We start from the raw sequence: 13,918 nt of genomic DNA, 5'->3' as shown, positions 1-13,918 counted from the left end.
ACACCGGAAAAATGTTGGCTGTCAAAAAATATGTTAAAAGGGACCTATAAATGTGGCAGTTGTAACTGGTGCAATTATTGCTGCACTGATAAGTTCATCTCCTTGGGAGGCGTAGAGGTACCACAGAGGGATTCTATATGTTGCCGCACAAAAAAGCGTCGTCTCTGCCCTTTGCTGCACCTGTTTTAGATTCTACATTGGGTGTACTACCCGCCCCCTAAATATTGGGTTTCGGGAGCATGTTAACTCCCTTAGAAAGGGAAAAAGGCTCCCCTAGACTAAAACAGGATGTAAGGGAAGCACACAATAGCGATCCAAAAACATTGCAATTTTTAGAAGTGGAAAGAGTTAATGCAGCGAACGGCATAGACGTATGGAACAGTCTCCTACAAAGAGAGGGGAAATGGATTCTCAAGACTAACGCTCTAGGTAACATAGGACTCAACGACAGATTAGAAATGAATGCATTTATCTGATTCATGTTGCAAAGCTTGTGAAAAAAGCTATGTCTTTCTGGATTTTTGTTTTTAACGTTAATCTTGCAATTTTGTAAAACCCTCTTCCGTGACGTGGGCGAGAGAGGTGTATTTACCTGCGCCCAGGTGGCGGAAGAGGCTGGTCTGATGAAGCACTGCTTGATCAGTGCGAAAGCAGCTGTTCACTTGTTTGTCCACGGGTCCGTGGCGTCCCGCTGTATGAAGTCCATGCACCACACCTTATAAAAGACAACACCTGCATTTCTCCCAAACCGTGAATGCTCCCTCTGTTCCTCTCTCAGTACTTTTGATGAATTGCACTTTCATTCCTAGAGGTTGTAGCACGGGAAGATTGCAAGTATAGTGGGACTGATAGTGGGAACCTGCTGCTGTTGCAAGAGTACGTATTGGGGATAGTTGTGTTATACACGGCAGTTGCCGACCCCTGTTTCTTTGTGCCCCGTATATAATTTATTTGGGATGTCTATGTTCCTCACAAGCAGAGAGCTTCAAAGTTAGAAAAATGCTGCATTTTCAAATTTTTCACCAAGAAATTACACAAGTATTGACGAAAATGACCTTGGTCCTTAAGGGGTTAATTGGTTCCATGAAGATCATTGTATGTTGAAACCATTGTATATTGAGACTACAACTCTATAGAAAACTAGTAATTTGTGAGACTACAACTCTATAGAAAACTAATAATTTGTTTGAAAGCCCTATAATGTCAGCCAAAAATAGGTAAAGTGAGGATTTAAGAAAAATAAGTAGATAACTAATACAGATAAAGCAAGTCCATACATATAAAATTAAGAAAGAGCTGCTGGAAGCTGTAAATCACTGTCTATGTAGAGGACAGGAGCTTTTTCAGGGTCCTGTACAGAACTCACAGTGTCCCAAAAAAGTACTGTACAGCAGAGGCGGCTCTACCAATTAGGCCATTTAGGTTGCTGCCTAAGGCCTCGCTCTGGTTGGGGCCTCGCTCTGGCCCTGACCACCGCAGGGGGCCCCCGTCACATTCTGGACATCCCTGTGTCCCTGTGAACGATCGTTTCGGGACACAAGGATGTCTCGTTACCTTTCAGCGGCCCCACGTTAACTTTAAAAATGCAGGGGCCGCCGGGAGATAGCGCACCCAGGGACATCACTGACCTCCCGTGCGTGCGCCCATAGCAACAGCAGAGTGGAGCAGCGAGGAGGAGGACGCGCACACATGGTAAGTTACCTTCATGTTGTACGTCATCTTTAGTGTTCCGACCACCACTCCTCCGGTCCCGGGACCTACTGCTATGGCCTGTAGGCCATAGCAGTGGATTGTGACCCCGGACCGGAGGAGTGGTGGTCGGAACACTGAAGTGGGGCATTACACAGGCATACAGCCTCCAGCCATACACTGTATATGGCTGAAGGCTGTATGTCTGTGGGGGAACATACTGTACCTAATGTGGGGAGCTATACTGCCACAAATAGAAACAAGGGTCTGGGTGTATTTTAGCAACTGGGTGTAACGAAGTGCCCCTGAGTTTCCACAACACTCAACGTTTAATCAATCCACCATAGAAAGCACTCGTACAACACTTATGTTCCAAGACTTTTACACTTTACTTCCAATTTATCTTCATATAAGAATACTTTTCATACAGGAATAGTGTACTTGAACATATTGCAAAATCACCCAGTGCATACTCGCCAATACGTGATCACAGGTTTACAACGTACTACTTCGGCTCCAGCCGGAGCTCAGTGCGAACATGTCCAATAGTGCTGTAAAACCAGCTTCTTCTATAATCAGCGTAGAGAGCTCACCAGCCGGTGAACTTGATTGGCGACGTTTCAGGATCACTCTCTTTCTCAAGCCTGACGTGAACAACCCACCACCACATTAAATAGACCTCGATCTCGCGAGAATTCATGTCTAAAAGTTAAAATCATTATAAAGTAAATATAGTGGTAGATGGTACATCCACATAAATAATCATCGGAACAGTATCTACAAAAACACACTAAAATGACAATATTCATTAATACCATTTGGGGTCAAAGCATTTAACTTAGAAATCCAGAATACCTCCCTATTCAATAACCTGTTCTTTATTTCTACACTGTTTGTTCCATTTATTTCTTCCAACACCATCCATTTTAGATTGCAAACTTGGTGCTGGCTCTGTGCAAAATGTCTAGCGACACTCGTTTCCCAATGTTTATAATTCTCTTTTTCTTCCTTTTCCTGTATGCTCTTTTTTGCCATGTTTCTGATTGTATTTTTCTGTTCATTAATACGAACTTTAATAGATCAAGTGGTTTGTCCAATGTATATCTTACCACAAGGACACTTGATAAGATATATATTACTTGTTTGGTGTCACAAGTAAACCATGCACGTATGGGAATTTTTGTTCCCTTCATTGGATGAGTTACTGTGTCCCCTTTTATAATCCCACTACAGTTTTGACATGAACCACAAGTAAAAGTACTGTTTCTCTTTGCTTTCAAAAATGTTTGTTTCAATACACGTTTCTTTTTTATGTCCGAGCTTACCAACATATCACCTATCGATTTTCCCCTCTTATACACAAACCTTGGTTTTTCCTTAAACAAAACACTGTATTTAGGATCAGCCTTCAGCATCCCCCAATACTTAGAAATAACATTCCTAACCATCCTTGAGTGACCATCAAAGACGGAAAAAAATACATTCTAATTTTTCTTCCTTTTTTACTCTCTTTTCTTGTTCTTAATTCTTCTCTTGGTATTTCACCTACTACCTTCCCTGCTTCTTCAACTGATTTTTTTTATTATATCCTCTTTGTGTAAACTTTATTTATTAACTTCTTTTTATTCTTTTCAAATTCCTCTTGAGTGCTACAAATTCTCTTAGCTCTAACCATCTGACCTTTAGGAATACCTTTAAACACTTGTGGTGCATGTTCACTCTATCTATGGAGTAAATTATTACGATCTGTTTCCTTGGAAAACAGAGAAGTTTCAATTTTATCATCTTTTTTCATAACCCGTACATCCAGATAGTGTATTTCCTGTAAACTACTGTCACATGTAAACTCAATCAATCGGTGGCAGTCATTATGATACCGGACATATTCCTCCAACTCGGGACACGTGTCTGACCACATCAAACACGTCGTCCACGAATCGGAGCCAAATTTTACATGCTTACTTAATGGACTTGCTGGAACATATTGATTTTCAAATTGATTCATATAAATGTTAGCTACACTGGGGTCCATTGGGGACCCCATCGAAGTTCCTTGTTGCTGCATAAAAAATTATTCACCAAAACGAAAATAATTTTTATTCAATACCAGTTCCAGCAAGTCCATGAGAAAACGAATTTTGCTGTTATTCAAATCACTGTCTTTCATCAATTCCTCCTTGATGGCCTGCATGCCCTCCTCTGTTGGAATGTTTGTATATAAACTCTTTATATCCATAGTACATAGCCACATTTCTTTAGTGACCTCACATTCTTGTATCCTATCCAAAAAAATCAATAGTATCTCTCAAACAATTTGATACATTTTTTAACGATCTTCTGTAGATGATTATCTACATACACGGCCAATGGGTAAAGGACTGAGTCGACCCCCGACACGATTGGTCGCCCCGGGGGTCGACTCAAATCCCTATGTACTTTCGGCAGCAAATATAATACCGGTACCCTAGGGGCATTGTTAGTCAAGGCTTCTTTTACATCCTTATTTATGATACCATTTAAAAAAGCGTCCTCCAAAATTACATCAACCTCTTTCTTTATTTGAGCTGTGGGGTCAGTTTTCAATTTATAATATACCTCTCCATCACTTAACTGACGATGGGCTTCTGATAGATAAAGTTCCTTATACTGCACTATGATCGCTCCACCCTTATCAGCTTTTTTCACTATGATCCTATCATCTTCCTGCAAACTTTTTATTGCTTCACGTTCTTTTTTACTTAAGTTTGATCTCTTTTTATATTTCTCATTATCCCATTCCTTACAAACTTCATCTACCACCACCTGCTGAAAACCTTCTAATAACACATCGTTACATCGTGGATCAAAATTACTATGTTTCCTTAATTTATACGGTATTTCACCTTCTGTACATTTAGCACCACAATTAATATTAAAAAAATACATTTTTAATCTTATTGCCCTACAGAATTTATAAAATTCCACCATAAATTCTAAACTGGATGTGTTCACTGTTGGTACAAAACCTAACCCCCAGTTTAAAACTTTTTTTCTGTGAATCGGTTAACACAACATCCGATATATTTATTAGTAGCTCACCCCTTCGTTGATTTGTGTCTGTTCTGGGCCCGGGTGTTCACACCTTCCGTTTTTTCTCCCGACTTTATTTTTCCTTTCTTTTGTTTTTTTTGGCGTGCCCCTAAAAAATCATCCTGTGCATTCCGGCGTGCCCCTAAAAAATCATCCTGTGCATTTGCTGTTGGAGTTTTCATCCCTCTCACTGTCTGTTGAAAGTCCCTTTAACCCCTTCAGGACGTAGCCCATTTTGGCCTTAAGGACCGGAGCGTTTTTTGCACATCTGACCACTGTCACTTTAAACATTAATAACTCTGGAATGCTTTTAGTTATCATTCTGATTCCGAGATTTTTTTTCGTGACATATTCTACTTTAACATAGTGGTAAATTTTTGTCGATACTTGCATCATTTCTTGGTAAAAAATCCGTAAATTTGATGAAAAATTTGAAAATTTTGCATTTTTCTAACTTTGAAGCTCTCTGCTTGTAAGGAAAATGGATATTACGAATAAAATTTTTTTTGGTTCACATATACAATATGTCTACTTTATGTTTGCATCATAAAATTGATGAGTTTTTACTTTTGGAAGACACCAGAGGGCTTCAAAGTTCAGCAGCAATTTTCCGATTTTTCACAAAATTTTCAAACTCAGTATTTTTCAGGGACCAGTTCAGGTTTGAAGTGGATTTGAAGGGTCTTCATATTAGAAATACCCCATAAATGACCCCATTATAAAAACTACACCCCCCAAAGTATTCAAAATGACATTCAGTTAGTGTTTTAACCCTTTAGGTGTTTCACACGAATAGCAGCAAAGTGAAGGAGAAAATTCACAATCTTCATTTTTTACACTTACATGTTCTTGTAGACCCAATTTTTGAATTTTTACAAGGGGTAAAAGGACAACATTTTTACTTGTATTTGTAGCCCAATTTCTCTCGAGTAAGCACATACCTCATATGTCTATGTAAAGTGTTCGGCGGGCGCAGTAGAGGGCTCAGAAGGGAAGGAGCGACAAGGGGATTTTGGAGAGTACGTTTTTCTGAAATGGTTTTTGGGGGGCATGTCACCTTTAGGAAGCCCTTATGGTGCCAGAACAGCAAAAAAAAACACATGGCATACCATTTTGGAAACTAGACCCCTCGGGGAATGTAACATGGGATAAAGTTAAAGTTAACCTTAATACCCCAAAGGTGTTTCACGACTTTTGCAAATGTAAAAAAAAAAAAAAAAAATTTTACCTAAAATGCTTGTTTTCCCAAAAAATTTTAATTTTTAAAAAGGGTAATAGCAGAAAATACCCCTAAAAATTTTAAGCCCAATTTCTCCTGATTCAGAAAACACCCCATATGGGGGTGAAAAGTGCTCTGCTGGCGCACTACAGGTCTTGGAAGAGAAGGAGTCACATTTGGCTTTTTGAAAGCAAATTTTGCTCTGGGGGCATGCCGCATTTAGGAAGCCCCTATGGTGCCAGGACAGCAAAAAAAAAAACCACATGGCATATAATTTTGGAAACTAGACCCCTCAGGGAACGTAACAAGGGGTTAAGTGAACCTTTATACCCCACAGGTGTTTCACGACTTTTGCATATGTAAAAAAAAAAATTTTTTTTTAACCTAAAATGCTTGTTTTCCCAAAAATTGTACATTTTTAAAAAGGGTAAAAGCATAAAATACCCCCCAAAATTTGTAACACAATTTCTCCCGAGTACGGTGATACCCCATATGTGGCCCTAAACTGTTGCCTTGAAATACGACAGGGCTCCAAAGTGAGAGCACCATGCTCATTTTGAGGCCTAAATTAGGGACTTGCATAGGGGTGGACATAGGGGAATTCTACGCCAGTGATTCCCAAACAGGGTGCCTCCAGCTGTTGCAAAACTCCCAGCATCCCTGGACAGTCAACGGCAATACTGGGAGTTGTTTTGCAACAGCTGGAGGCTCCGTTCTGGAAACAGTGGCGTACCAGACGTTTTTCATTTTTATTGGGGAGGGGAGGGGGGTTGTATAGGGGTATGTGTATACGTAGTGTTTATTTTATTTTTTGTGTTAGTGTAGTGTAGTGTTTTTAGGATACAGTCGCACGGGCGGGGGTTCACAGTAGTTTCTCGCTGGCAGTTTGAGCTGCAGCAGAAAGTTTGCGGCAGCTCAAACTTGCAGCCAAATACTTACTGTAATCCTCCGCCCATGTGAGTGTACCCTGTACGTTCACATTGGGGGGGGGCATCCAGCTGTTGCATAACTACAACTCCCAGCATGCCCGTTGGCTGTCGGTGACTGCTGAGAGTTGTAGTTTTGCAACAACTGTAGGCACACTGGTCATGTATCACTGAGTTTGTGACCTAACTCAGTGTTTCACATCCAGTGTGCCTCCAGCTGTTGCAAAACTACAACTCCCAGCATGTACGGTGCATGGTGTGCGGTGACTGCTGAGAGTTGTAGTTTGCAACAGCTGGAGGCACACCGGTCGTGAAACACTGAGTTAGGTAAAAAAAAAAATCTGAGTTTCAAAACCAGTGTGCCTTCAGCTGTTGTAAAACTACAACTCTCAGCAGTCACCAACAGCCAACAGGCATGCTGGGAGTTGTAGTTATGCAACCAGCAGATGCACCACTACAACTCCCAGCATGCACTTTAGCTGTTTGTGCAAGCTGGGAGTTGTAGTTATACAACAGCTGAAGGTACAGTTTTCCATAGAAAAAATGTGCCTCCAGCTGTTGCAAAACCATAAGTCCCAGCATGCCCATAAGGGAATGCTGGGAGTTGTGGTGGTCTGCCTCCTGCTGTTGCATAACTACAGCTCCCAGCATGCCCTTTTTGCATGCTGGGAGCTGTTGCTAAGCAACAGCAGGAGGCTGTCACTCACCTCCAACGATCCACGCCGGAGATTCAGTCCCTCGTCGTCACCGCCGCCGCCGCTGCTCCTGGGGCCCCGATCCCAACATGGACGCCGGGGATCGGGGTCCCCAGCACCCGGGGTGCACGTCCCGCACCCGCTCATGTCACTGGAGTCCCGATTGACCCGGAATCGCCGCAGATCGCTGGACTGAATTGTCCAGCGATCTGCGGCGATCGCCGACATGGGGGGGCATAATGACCCCCCTGGGCGATATGCCGGGATGCCTGCTGAACGATTTCAGCAGGCATCCGGCTCCGGTCCCCAACCGGCTAGCGGTGGGGGCCGGAATTCCCACGGGCGTATGGATACGCCCTCGGTCCGTAAGGACTCGGGATGCAGGGCGTATCCATACGCCCTATGTCCTGAAGAGGTTAAACATATCAAAATCATGCATTTTTCTTTTCTGCACCCTCCTCGTGCGTCTTTTTTCATTCGCCCATGTGTGCACACGGTCTAGGACATAGTCCTTAGTATCCCTTTCGAATTTAGACAATTTAATTTGTAGTATTGTAGACCTTAATTTGTCCACGTTACCTTGTAATTCCATATTAACTTTTTCCACCTCCTCCGATTTTTCTAGTTTTACAAAATCTTCATCCAATACTTTAATCTCTTTTTGAATATCTGTAATAGACATTTGCAGATGTTGCACCGTTAAGTAAATCAAGTCCAACGAGTGTCTATTGCACAGAGCCAGCCACTTCTGCTGATACACCATATCATCTGGTAATAAAACAGGGAGAACCGGACTTCTCAATCCCCTCGGAATTCTTTGCACCTTTAAATATTCTGATAAAGTTGATGCATGTAGTTTTAAACTTATTTATTTTTTCATCAAATAGTTAAGTTTTCTTGCATAGTTAATTTTCACATCACTGGAGACATTTTGCAAGTTTAAGCCTGCTGCTTCAGCAGCTAGTAAGATACTGTTCCGATCGCTGTCAGAGAGAGCAAGGGTATCGGCTATTTTATCTGTACTTTTTGCTATATTTTTTCAGGACGTTTCAGGATCACTCCCTTTCTCAAGCCTGACGTGAACAACCCACCACCACATTAAATAGACCTCGATCTCACGAGAATTCATGTCTAAAAGTTAAAATCATTATAAAATAAATATAGTGGTAGATGGTACATCCACATAAATAATCATCGGAACAGTATCTACAAAAATACACTAAAATGACAATATTCATTAATACCATTTGGGGTCAAAGCATTTAACTTAGAAATCCAGAATACCTCCCTCTTCAATAACCTGTTCTTTATATCTACACTGTTTGTTTCATTTAAATGGAAAATTTAAGGCATTTCTGAAAAGGCCTCTGAAAAATGAAAGAAGTGATTAGTTGCTATGGGCAACTGGTCATTTTTTCTCTTGCACATCTTTTCATAAATCTACCCCTAAGTGATTATTTATGGTTTATTTTTATTATCGCTTGCATGTATTATGTTCATGGGGGCCTCATGTCCAAGTTTCACCTAAGGCCTCAGAAAGTCTTGAGCCGCCTCTGCTGTACAGTACTGTACTGCTGCTACTAGCCCTAGACAGCTGCACATCTCCTGCCTTATCAATCATGTTCCATACTCAACTGCTGCTGCTACTACTACATCTATTACTCCTAGCCCTACACAGCTGCTCATCTCCTGCCTTGTCCATCATATTCCATACTGAACTGTTGCTGTTACTACTACTTCAACTACTACTACTACTAGCCCTACACAGCTGCACATCCCCTACCTTGTCCATAATGTCCCATACTGTATTACTGCTACTACTACTGATAGCCGAACACAGCCTCACATCTCCTAACTTGTCCCTCATGTTTGATACTGTGCTGATGCTGCTCTTGCTGCTACTACTACTACAGTGGTCCCTTAAGTTACAATATTAATTGGTTCCATGACCATTGTATGTTGAAACCATTGTATATTGAGACCATAACTCTATAGAAAACTCGAAATTTGTTCAAAAGCCCTAAAATGTCAGCCAAAAATAGGAAAAGTGAGGATTTAAGAAAAAGACAGCTGCACATCTCCTGCCTTATCCATCATGTTCCATACACAACTGCTGCTGCTGCTACTACTAATAATAATAATACTACACCTACTACTCCTAGCTCTACACAGCCGCTCATCTCCTGCCTTGTTCATCATGTTCCATACTGAACTACTGCTGCTACTACTACTACTTCTCACCCTACACAGCTGCACATCTCTTACTTTGTCCATAATGTTCTATACTGTACTACTGCTGCTAATACTACTACTACTACTACTACTACTAGCCCTACACAACCACACATCTCCTGTCTTGTCCACCATGTTCATACTGAACTGCTGCTGCTACTACTACTAGCCCTACACAGCCGCACATGTCCTGCCTCATGTATCATGTTCCATACTGGTAGTGGCACTGCTAAGAATCCTACCCTGCACAGAAGAAATATAAAATAAAACCCTAAAACATAGGAGACCTTGAAGTGTTATACACAACTTTTTCAGGGCATTTAGGGCATTTTTTGTCATCTTAGAATAATCCCTTTAATAACTAGATCAGCCACAAAAATGATATTCTCCAAGGTAATTTTTTTTCTCCTAGATAACAGTAAAACATGTTCTCTCTGATGCGGCAGAAATTCTGCTAAATTCCAAGTGTCTAATAAGATGCGATCATTGAAGGACCATCTGTCAGCCGGATCACAAATCATTTTCACTTGTAAATGACTCTAAAGTGCATGTCATGTGTGAGGATAATACAAAATCTATACTTGTATACTCCAGCTTGAACACTTCTCAGAATATTTTCTTTTTTAGGTGATGAAAGGCAAATTGCCATGACAACTCGGTAATGATGCCCGTTGGGTATTCGTGGATATCTAGTTACAATGGTGTAAAGTTTAATCCTTATAAAGGACGACCAGTTTAAATATAGACAATCAACAATGACATTAGTGGTAATGCAATTCTGAGGCCATACTCATCTGTCTAGGGTTTGTGTTGGTGTCGGGAATGATCTAATTTTATGTGTTTTGCTTGTGGCTCCTGTACATTGTGTGATGTGTTACCTAATGTTCCAAGTCAGAGTTCTAAGGTTACATGTTCTAAGATGTGGTCTGGTTTGATCTTTTTCCAAAGAAGAAGGATGGTACATGCTCCCTTGATGCCTAAGGCAAGATTTTCAAAATCCATCCGTCCCTATTTCTTGGACTATCATTATTAGAGATAAGCAAATTTGGGGAAAATACGATTCGGCCAATTCGCCTGAATCTTCTGAAAAAATTTGGTTCGGTACGAATTTATTCGCAGCGAATCGCTATTAAAAAAGGCTATTTCTGGCCTACATAGAGGCTCAATAGGGGTGTAGAACACTTTCCTTTGTTCTAACATGCATAGGGAATGTGCTGTGTTACTGAAATAATACTGTTATTCAGTATGACATGCAGATTACAGGCATCACTTTTAGAATCACTGCCACAGAGTGTCTGGATGTGGAAGATTTTTTATGTCATTTTTGATTAATTTAATTTGAATTTATTTTAATTTTTTGATTACCCATTCTGGTGAGCATCGAGCTGGCGGTCCGCCGCGAGGCGAGCTACCACCTGTTCCAGCCCCAGCCTCTCGGTGCACCCCCATACTCTGAGTGTCCACTTGAAAAGGGAGGGACTGTAGTACCAGCAACTTGCACAGGAGCACATTCAGCTTCTGTGCCATTGGATAAGTGGGTGCATAAAGCTAGAAGTGGCTGCAGTGACAAAAGCTCGTACTTAAAATCTTAAAATCGAGCTGGCGGTCCTCCGACAGGGAGATACCACCTGTTCCAGCCCCTGCCTCTCAGCGCCACCCTGACTGTGAAAGTGCTAATGTTTCATTTAACCAGTTAGGGTTCATTGTTATCGCTTCAAGCTGTTTGATTGGATTCTTGTGATAATTCCACAGGTAATATGACGTTTGGCGAACATAGGGCATAAGTCTTGAAAAGATTACATACATTTTTTTTAAATTTAAATGTAAGATTTATATTAGATTGCCAAGTTTAATGTCCCAGTGTTTACTTTAAACTAGTACTGTATGACCACAAAACCCAATCTAACAAGGAGTCACATGGTGGCACAATGACAGAGCCTAGAGGTGGCAGCAGTAGTGGCTGAATGGTACAGCCTGGAGTTGGCGGAAGCATGAGGAGACCATATAGTGGCTGAATGGGACAGCCTGGAGTTGGCAGCAGATGAGGAGACTATATAGTTGCTGTATGGCACAGCATGGAGTTGGCGGAAGATGGGGATACCATAAAGTGGCTGAATGGCACAGCCTGGAGTTGGCGGCAGCATGAGTAGAACATATAGTGGCTGAATGGCACAGCCTGGAGTTGGCGGAAGCATGAGGAGACCATATAGTGGCTGAATGGCACAGCCTGGAGTTGGCAGCAGATGAGGATACCATAAAGTGGCTGAATGGCACAGCCTGGACTTGGCATCACATATAGTGGCTGAATGGCACAGCCTGGTGTTGGCAGCCGATGAGGAGACCATATAGTAGCGTAATGGCACAGCCTAGAGTTGGCGGCAGCATGAGTAGAGCATAAAGTGGCTGAATGGCAAAGCCTGAAGTTGGCAGCAGATGAGGATACCATAAAGTGGCTGAATGGCACAGCCTGGAGTTGGTGGCAGCAAGAGTAGAACATATAATGGCTGAATGGTACAGCCTGGAGTTGGCAGCAGATGAGGAGACCATATAGTGGCAGAATGGCACAGCCTGGAGTTGGTAGCAGCATGAGTAGAACATATAGTGGCTGAATGGCACAGCCTGGAGATGGTGGCAGCATGAGTAGAACATATAGTGGCTGAATGGCATAGCCTGGAGTTAGCGGCAGATGAGGAGACCATAAAGTGGCTGAATGGTACAGCCTGGAGTCGGCGGCAGCATGAGTAGAACATATAGTGGCTGAATGGCACAGCCTGGAGTTGGCGTCAGATGAGAAGACCATATAGTGGCTGAATTGCACAGCCTGGAGTTGGCGGCAGCATGAGTACAACATATAGTGGCTAAATGGCACAGTCTGGAGTTGGCAGCAGATGAGGAGACCATATAGTGGCTGAATGGCACAGCCTGGAGTTGGAGGCAGCATGAGTAGAACATATAGTGGCTGAATGGCACAGCCTGGAGTTGGCAGAAGCATGAGGAGACCATATAGTGGCTGAATGGCACAGCCTGGAGTTGGCAGCAGCATGAGTAGAACATATAGTGGCTGAATGGCACAGCCTGGAGTTGGCGGAAGCATGAGTAAAACATATAGTGGCTGAATTGCACAGCCTGGAGTTGGCAGCAGCATGAGTAGAACATATAGTGGCTGAATGACACACCCTGGTGGTGGCAGAAGAATGAGGAGACCATATGATGGCAGAATGAGACAGCCTGGAGGTGGCAGCAGCAGCATCAGGAGTCCTGAAAGTGACCCTGTGACAGAGTGGTGCGGTGGGTCGGCAATACAAGTACCCAGTGACCAAGGTGGGTGAAAAATGGTCTGATGCTGAGATATGTTTGTAACTGGGGAGCAGCCCCTTAAATCTGTTTTGCACCTTACATATTTCTGAAGTGTTGGCGTGGCACCATGGTCCATCTACTCTCATGCATCAGGCATTGGAGGGTTGAATTCCTGACTGATCCATGCCTGATTCAACTTCACAAAGGTCAGTCTCTCCACATTTTTTGTGGACAGTCGAGTTCTCCTTGGGGTGACTATGGCCCCCGCCCCACTAAACACCCGCTCTGGTGGCACACTACTGGCCTGGCGGGACAGCTTTTCCAGGGCAAACTATGCTAGTTTTTGCCAAAAATCAAGTTTGGCTGCCCAGAAGTCCAGCGGATCTTCAAGGTGTGTTGGCATGGGCATGTCAAGGTATACTACCACCTGCTGGTTAAGGTCCTGCTCCAGGTCTACCTTCTGCTGATGAGTTGTTTCACTATGCGGGTGAAGAAAGGTACTCATCAGCGACTGTAGACTCAGGCTGCTGCTTATGAAGCTGGTACCACTCCTGCCACCCCACCACTCCTCAGCAGCCATGGCAGTGGAATGTGAGAGCTGAGGGCCCCCCGAGTCAGACCTGTGAGAGGATGGAGAATGGTGTCGATAGGCAACTGACTACGTAGGATGTTTCTGTAGTAGGTTTGTCCTCCCTCTCAGTGGGTGTAAAAAAGGCCCCCATTTTATGGTGGTATCAAGGTTTCAATAAGGTAGAGAGCCAGAAGTAATCCCGCTGCCGAATGGTGACAAT

At 42.7% G+C, this 13,918-nt stretch overlaps 1 long non-coding RNA gene across 1 annotated transcript in view; it reads right to left on the bottom strand.

The window, feature by feature from the left end:
• Positions 1-2,091: 2,091 nt before the first annotated feature.
• LOC130300921 (uncharacterized) overlaps positions 2,092-13,918 on the bottom strand; it is a 61,905-nt gene continuing 50,078 nt past the window's right edge. The window contains exons 3-4 of the long non-coding RNA XR_008851656.1: positions 8,178-8,267; positions 2,092-2,391 (exon numbers count right to left, since the gene is read on the bottom strand). This is a non-coding gene — a long non-coding RNA (uncharacterized LOC130300921). The remainder of the gene's footprint in view (positions 2,392-8,177; positions 8,268-13,918) is intronic.

Source organism: Hyla sarda, chromosome 1, assembly GCF_029499605.1.
Source record: "Hyla sarda isolate aHylSar1 chromosome 1, aHylSar1.hap1, whole genome shotgun sequence".
NCBI lineage: Eukaryota > Metazoa > Chordata > Amphibia > Anura > Hylidae > Hyla > Hyla sarda.
Note: the sequence above shows the minus strand (reverse complement) of the source record. Positions and strands in the feature narration are given on the sequence as shown.